General features: G+C 33.2%; 1 non-coding gene across 1 annotated transcript; it reads left to right on the plus strand.

Moving 5' to 3' along the window:
• Positions 1-2,858: 2,858 nt before the first annotated feature.
• LOC132305844 (small nucleolar RNA R71) lies at positions 2,859-2,965 on the plus strand. Its single transcript, XR_009481716.1, has one exon. It is a non-coding gene; the product is annotated as a small nucleolar RNA R71 (small nucleolar RNA).
• The last annotated feature ends 4,504 nt before the right edge of the window (positions 2,966-7,469 follow it).

The following is a 7,469-nucleotide window of genomic DNA, read 5'->3' on the forward strand; positions in this document are numbered from 1 at the left end:
AAATTTTTAGAATAAAAATAAAAGTAAAATAAAATATTTTTGGAGTTTTTGAAAAACAAAATGAAATAAAAATATTTTTGTATTTTTGAAAAACTGTAGAACCCTTTTTTTAAAAATTATTATTATTAATTTTAAAATTTAAAATTCAAAACAAAGTCAAAGTCAACAGTGAGGCACAGATCGATCAATCCAAGATCGATCTGGAAGAAACTTCAATCGATCGAATAGATTAAACACCTGCAGACAATTCGAACGATGCAAAGAGAGGCCTTTTTCATGGATCTCAAAAATTTTCTAAGTGTGGAGTAAAGATCGATCCAAGAAAAATTTCGATCGATCTAGGGACTTTCAGATCGATGCAAGAAAATTTTCGATCGATACACAAAAAGCTGATTTATGCAGGAAATTTTCGATCGATAGAACAGAGAGATGATTGAATGCAGGAATGGATGTTCGATCGATCGAACCTCTTTTGAGATCGATCGAACAGGAACAAAATACCTATTTTTAACATGAAAGTGGATGCATTCTCAATCATAGTTTCTATCAATGTGTATGAATCCTAAAACATATGTAGACGACGCAAGAAATGAAATTCAAAAGAGAAATGAGGGAGGAATAGGGTTATGAAACCCTACGAAATGCACTAGTCTTTAACGTTTCTAGCAAGACGTTGGGCTCTTTTAGCCCGGATCACACATCTTGTAGTGCATCCCCTCCTGGACGGGATGATAAGTACTTTGAACTTCACCCAACAAATGGTTCCCTAAAGAACTTGTTGGATTAGGATCAAAAGAGATTGTTGGTCCTCAGTCAAAGCAATCTTTGGGCTTCTATGCCCTTTTAAAACAAGATTTTGGAACTACATTCTTTGAATTCAAGGTCAAAGATGAACTTTTTAAAGTTTTGGTCTCAAGCAAAGACTCTATTCCTTCATGTTCATTGTCATGACATTTTTCTACAACATTCACCTCTTCATGCTTGTCAAATGAATTCGGGGTTGGATTGAAGATATTCAACTTCACCTTTACGTGGCCAAATGAGATCTTCATTATCCCCGTCATACAATTAATGTTGGCATTTAATGTTGCCAAGAAGGGACGGCCAAGGATAACAAGAATTTGGCTCTTGGGATTTGGGACCGGTTCCGTATCAATGACAATGAAATCAATGGGAGAGAAGAATTTATCAATCTTAATCAAGACATCCTCAATGATACCCCTAGGCTTTTTGATGGATCGGTCGGCAAGTTACAAAACTACCGACGTCGGTTTCAAATCTCCTAAGCCCAATTTAACATATACCGAGTATGGAAGAAGGTTAACACTTGCTCCTAAATCAAGGAGAGCCCAATTTATGACATGGTCACCAATGATGCAAGAAGTAGTAGGTGAAACGGGGTCCTTAAACTTCGGAAGAGTGTTATGTTGCAAAATTGAGCTCACTTGCTCGGTCAAGACCATTTTTCTAGGTGTTTGGCTTTTGTTCTTCCTCTTTTGGGTGTAAAGATCCTTTAAGAACTTGGCATAAGCCGAAATTTGCTTAATTGCATCCAAAAGCGGAAGATGAATCTTCACTTGCCTAAACACTTCAATAATCTCATTCACTTTGGTCTTTTGCTTGTCAATGGAAATGGATCATTTTAAGGCATCCATAAATGAAGCTTTTGGTTTAAAAAACCTTTTCAGAATTTTTCTTTGAAGTTTCCTCAACACAAGAATTTTGCAAATCATTTTTCAAATTTTCCTTTTTCAAATCACTTTTGAAATCACTTTTCAACACTTTCTCATTTGAAAGATCATGTACATACAATGAAGGAGGAATAAAATGTGAAACGGGACGGGTGTCAACTTTTGGTTACACCGGTTCACTCTCTTCATTGGACATACCTACTTTGTTGTCCACAATCTTCCCACTTCTCAAGGTTGTTACCGCATTGACATGTTCAATTGTGTGACCTTCCGATGAGGAATGAGTCTCCACAACGCATTGTTGCTTAGGTAGGGCATTCAAAGACATTTTCCCTTTCTCTCTAGCATTTAAAGTACTAGCTATTTGCCCTACTTGGGTTTCTAGCTTAACAATGGATTGAGAGTGAGAATGAAGCAATTGAGTGTTCGCCTCTAGAGTACCTAAAGCGGTTAAAACTTTCTCTTCAAATGCAGGACTCCTAGAATTTCCTTGAGAATATGATTGATTCGGAAAATGAGAATTAGAGAATTGATTTCCATGTGATTGATATGATGATCTAAATCCTTTGGATCCTTGGCCTTGCATTGGAGGTGGAATATATTTCCCTAGAAAACCACTTTGGGGAGGGTTTGAGCCTTCCCCTTGACTTTTCCAAGAGAAGTTTGGGTGATTCCTCCAACTAGAATTGTAATAGTTGCCATAAGGATTGTTCCCTTGATTAACAAATGCTGCATTGACTTGTTCATGATGCTCATTTTGCACATGTCCATGGGGACAATTGGAAGTAGAATGCAAAACACTAGAATAAGTCATACATGTCTCATTGGATGAATGATGAGAATGGCTAGGGGAGGAAGACATTTGATTCACCGAGTTTTGGTTGATCAAGAATTGATCAAACCTTTAAGATAAGGATTTCATCTCGGTGGCTATTTTATTTGAATTGTCGACTTGATATAAGCGAACATTCTTCCTTCCACTTGAATTTCTACCATTCTTGGAAGATAATGATCTATGCATGGAATTTTTGCTCATGCTTTCATAGAGACGCCAAACATCATTTTTCATTTTTGTCAAGAATAGAACCACCCATTGATGCATCAACCATACCCTTGTGATTATCCGACAAACTTTCAAAGAAGTATTAAACCAATTGCCACTTAGGCATGTCATGATGTGGACACTTCCTAAGCAATTCATTAAATCTTTCCCATGCCTCATGAAACATTTCCTCATCCCCTTGTGAAAACTCTCGAATTGAGGTTCTCATGTTATTGGTCTTAGAAATCGGATAGTACTTCTTCAAGAACTCTTGTTGCATTTCCGCCCAAGAAGTTATCGAAAAAGGCCTAAGATTGTTGAACCAATTTTTGCCTTGTCTTTAAAGGTGAATGGAAAAAGTTTATGTGATACCCCCGGATTTTTGAATGCGGGTTGGGCAGGCCCACGCCCGAATACCCGAGGATATCAAAAACAAAATTGGCAATAAACGAACACAGAGTGCAAAAGAATAAATAGGAATAAATAATTTACTGAAAGAAAACTAAAAGAAAAAAAATCCAATAATAAAACCTCTTAATAAATTTTCATTAATAATAAAATCATTTTGATACAATAAATCCTCCATTAATACAACTTGTGAATCCTTACTGTGTGGACCCCTAAAAACCAATCTGAACAAGTGACAGAAATAACTATTTACAACTGAAGAACGAAGCATAAAAGAATCTCCTATGTAGAATCTGAAGAATTAACTAGACTGATCCCCGCTCAGCACGAATAGCCTCTACTTCTGGCGAAGACCTGGAAAATAATGGTAGGTCAGGCCCACAAATAAGTTCTACTCTACTACAGTCCAAGTAGAGATCCGATACACGTATACATCCTAGTCAATCCAACAGTAACTAGTAGTCCGTATATATACACACACACACACACACACACACACACTAAAGGAACCTCACTAGACTATAGGGTTGTCTCAACTTGAATAGTAGGCAACATACAAAACGCACATATAATGGGTATGAGTACCTAGACCTACCAGGGTACACAACTATACTATATTTAGCTACATATCCCTGGCAATATACGCGCCATAACCACTGATCCTGAGACTCAAACTCATATCATGGCACCATACTTATATATATATAATCTAGTAACCATCATATCCAGTATAAATTAATCCTCCTAAGTCATTCAACTTGTTCAGCTAACCTGACTTGAATATAAGTAGGACTTAATATTTTAGTTAATCCATTCCCTTATATAATAAATTAATTCTCCATAAGTCATTCAACTTATTCAGCTGACCTGACTTGAATATAAGTAGAACTTAACATTTTAGTTAATCCATTCCTTTATTTAAAATAAGTAGGACTTAACTGATAAGTTAATTCGTCCTTAGAATGCCACCGTCCCATACCGGTGCATTAAACCACACAATCCAACAATTGATGTAACGATTAAGGAAATACATCAAACAATCCAGAAATAACTATGATAATATGATATCAAGTTATCACAAAATAGGAATGACTTATTATTTATTTAAACTTCCTATATCATATGTCCTACACAAACTGAATCTTATACATGATGATATTTTATTATACCATCAAATAAGTATTCTCCATATTCAATTCATCCTACACATTTAATCTCAATTGCTAAAATATTTTAAAAGATTAAATCCATTTGTTTGTTTAAAACATTCAAATAGCAAGCATCATTATGATTGAGTCTATTTAAATTTATTTAAAGCCAAACCTAGTCCCTATTTAATGTTCAGGAATCCTTAGGCATGTTTCTACGTTCCATCATTCCACATATATGAAAAATACATAATTTAAACATGTAAAAATTCACACCAGAAATCAAATCAAAATCATGCATTTATCAATTCATAACACAAGAACAGATATGAACCAATTTCATAAAACCTATATTCTAATCCAATTAAACATGCATAATTATTTAATTTTATTTGTTTAATAAATTCTGAAATTTCCTAGGCATGTACAGAAATACGAATCAAAGGGAAAGAGATAGAAGAAGAACTTGCCTTAAACTTTCGAATCGAAAGTTAAACTTCTTCTTCATTAATCTTTTCTCTACAGGGTTTTTCTCCTCCTTCCTTCCTTTTCCTCCTTCCCTCTCTAACTCTCTCTAGAATGTATCACGTGAATATTTTTAGCCCCCTTTTACAACCTATAACTATATATTTATAGGCTAAAAAAAATAACCCTTTTTAACCATTTTTCCAATCCAAGTCAACTTAAAAAAAATAAATATTAAAATATTAAAAAGGTAAGTAAAATATGTTAAGTATATAATTTATGTATATCTTTATTAAATAAATAAATTATACACATCTCATTATTTATTAATGGATTATCCAATAATACCTAAGTTACCATAATATTATAAAGTAACTTAAAATATAACACGTATCAAATCTATGTATATTTTTATTATTTAAATGTAAAACATATACATCAGATTAAATATTACTACTCAAGTTATCATAAAAGTAATTAATACATTACCCATTATTTATTAATGGATTATCCAATAATACTTAAGTTACCATAATATTATAAAGTAACTTAAAACATAACACGTATCAAATCTATGTATGTTTTTATTATTTAAATATAAAACATATACATCAGATTAAATATTACTACCCAAGTTACCATAAAAGTAATTAATACATTACCCATTATTTATTAATGGATTATCCAATAATACTTAAGTTACCATAATATTATAAAGTAACTTAAAACATAACACGTATCAAATCTAAGTATATTTTTATTATTTAAATATAAAACATATACATCAGATTAAATATTACTATCCAAGTTACCATAAAAGTAATTAATAAATTACTTTCCCTTTTATATATGTATATAATATATATTTATATATATATATACACAACTATCCATGGGTAATAATCCATACCCATCCAACCTCCTATCTAAGTAGTCCATGGGACCTAATTGGTTGGCCCATTACTACTAATTATAACCATAAAAGAAAAATAAAAGAAAATAATAAAATAAAAAAAAACATTTAATTTACAACTAATCAAAACACCATTTAAGCACAAAATCTAATTAAATAATTAACACATAAATAAATAAAAATAATACATAGACACATAATCAAATACTCAAGTAACACTTAATTCAATTAAACCCGTAAGTAATTAGTCAAATAATAAATTAAATAATTAAAAATACAATTAAAACAAATAAATAAATACCGAGACTATCCTTTTAAAATTAGGGGTATTACATTCTTCCCCCCCAACAAAAGGAATTATGTCCTCGGAATTCGCCCTTATTTTCTTCCATTATGCTTGGAAACTGTGAGCGAAAAATATCCTCCTATTCCAAGTAGACGCAACCTTACTATGAGGGCTCCACTTAACTCCAATATACCAAGTGGTATACAGGGTTCCTATATGGTAAGATGCACAATAATCATACAATGCATAGGTTATATCAAACAACAACATAATCCTCCCATTTCGATAAGGGAATGATCTACATATCTCCAAGTGCCATAGAATATATGCACAAACTCATATGCACCCCGCGCTAATAATTTGGTAATGCTAATTCAGAGGCGACTGCCTTAATTGCGAAACACAATCCTCTAAAAGTTAATGTAATAAGTAAAATTGACCTTTCTCCAAAAATCGCCTTTCTTCCTACATGGAAGACATAACGAGCAAACTACTCCCTGATAAAAAAATCTAGTATACGAGGTCGACTATTTACAACATCCCACTGCTGCCTCCAAATTGTGCGCAGTCCATTACAAAAGGAAGTATTTTTCTCCGACGTATTTTTAAATGAAGTCAAGGTCTGATTGTACAACCCTTGCTTCCATTTCAAACCAACAAATGAGAGGCATGCATGAGGTAATATACAAAATCTCAAACGTTGTTACCCCAACCTCCTTGTGCCAACAATACCACAGACAAAAACTGAAAAGTGAAGTAAATGCTTCCAATTGTCTATGAAAACATAGGATATATGCCTCAAGCATATCCTTTATGGTCTAATTTAATCTCTCGATTAATTCCTCTGTCTATAGATATGAAGCAAAACTGCTGCTTCAAAATCGTTATAAAGCTCCTTCGAAATAGCACTTTGCATCCACTATAATGGACATCCACATGCTATAACACCACTATCACTGTACTATAAAACTACTATGAAGCTCTAAAATGAACATCATTCCAATTAATGTCCTTAAACGAACTTTCTCAATCCACCACTCTTATTCCATATGAAAAATTGAAATTCCAAATCAATGTTGATAATTCCCACCGACCGTCCACTCCTGTTTAAAGCTACTTCCATATTCATTATAGGAAGTGGCTAAAGATTCCTATGATATCCGATGATCAACTTTTTACCTTTCTAACAGGTGTTACACTTAGGTTATATACACGTCCCTATCCGTACTTGTTCACCAAAATTGACATTTGATGTCGTGTTGTACCTTCTCACCGTCTTAGTGCACTGAGAAAAAGTATAAGTTTTCCATCTCAGTCGCCCGACTGTCATAACACTATTTACAGAAACCACTAAATCATTCTCCAGTACCTTAAACTCCATCTGAGTATGGTAACACCTTCTTCAGGGTCAGCTTCGATATTCAAAGTTGACCTCCTAAATTACCTTGGTTATAACAAGTGTTATTATTATATATGCTATAAATTCAATTGATAACTCATCAACTAACCGAAAGAT

Source organism: Cornus florida, unplaced genomic scaffold, assembly GCF_030987335.1.
Source record: "Cornus florida cultivar Cherokee Brave unplaced genomic scaffold, ASM3098733v1 CherokeeBrave_3.0.0_Hap2_Chr04, whole genome shotgun sequence".
Lineage (NCBI taxonomy): Eukaryota > Viridiplantae > Streptophyta > Magnoliopsida > Cornales > Cornaceae > Cornus > Cornus florida.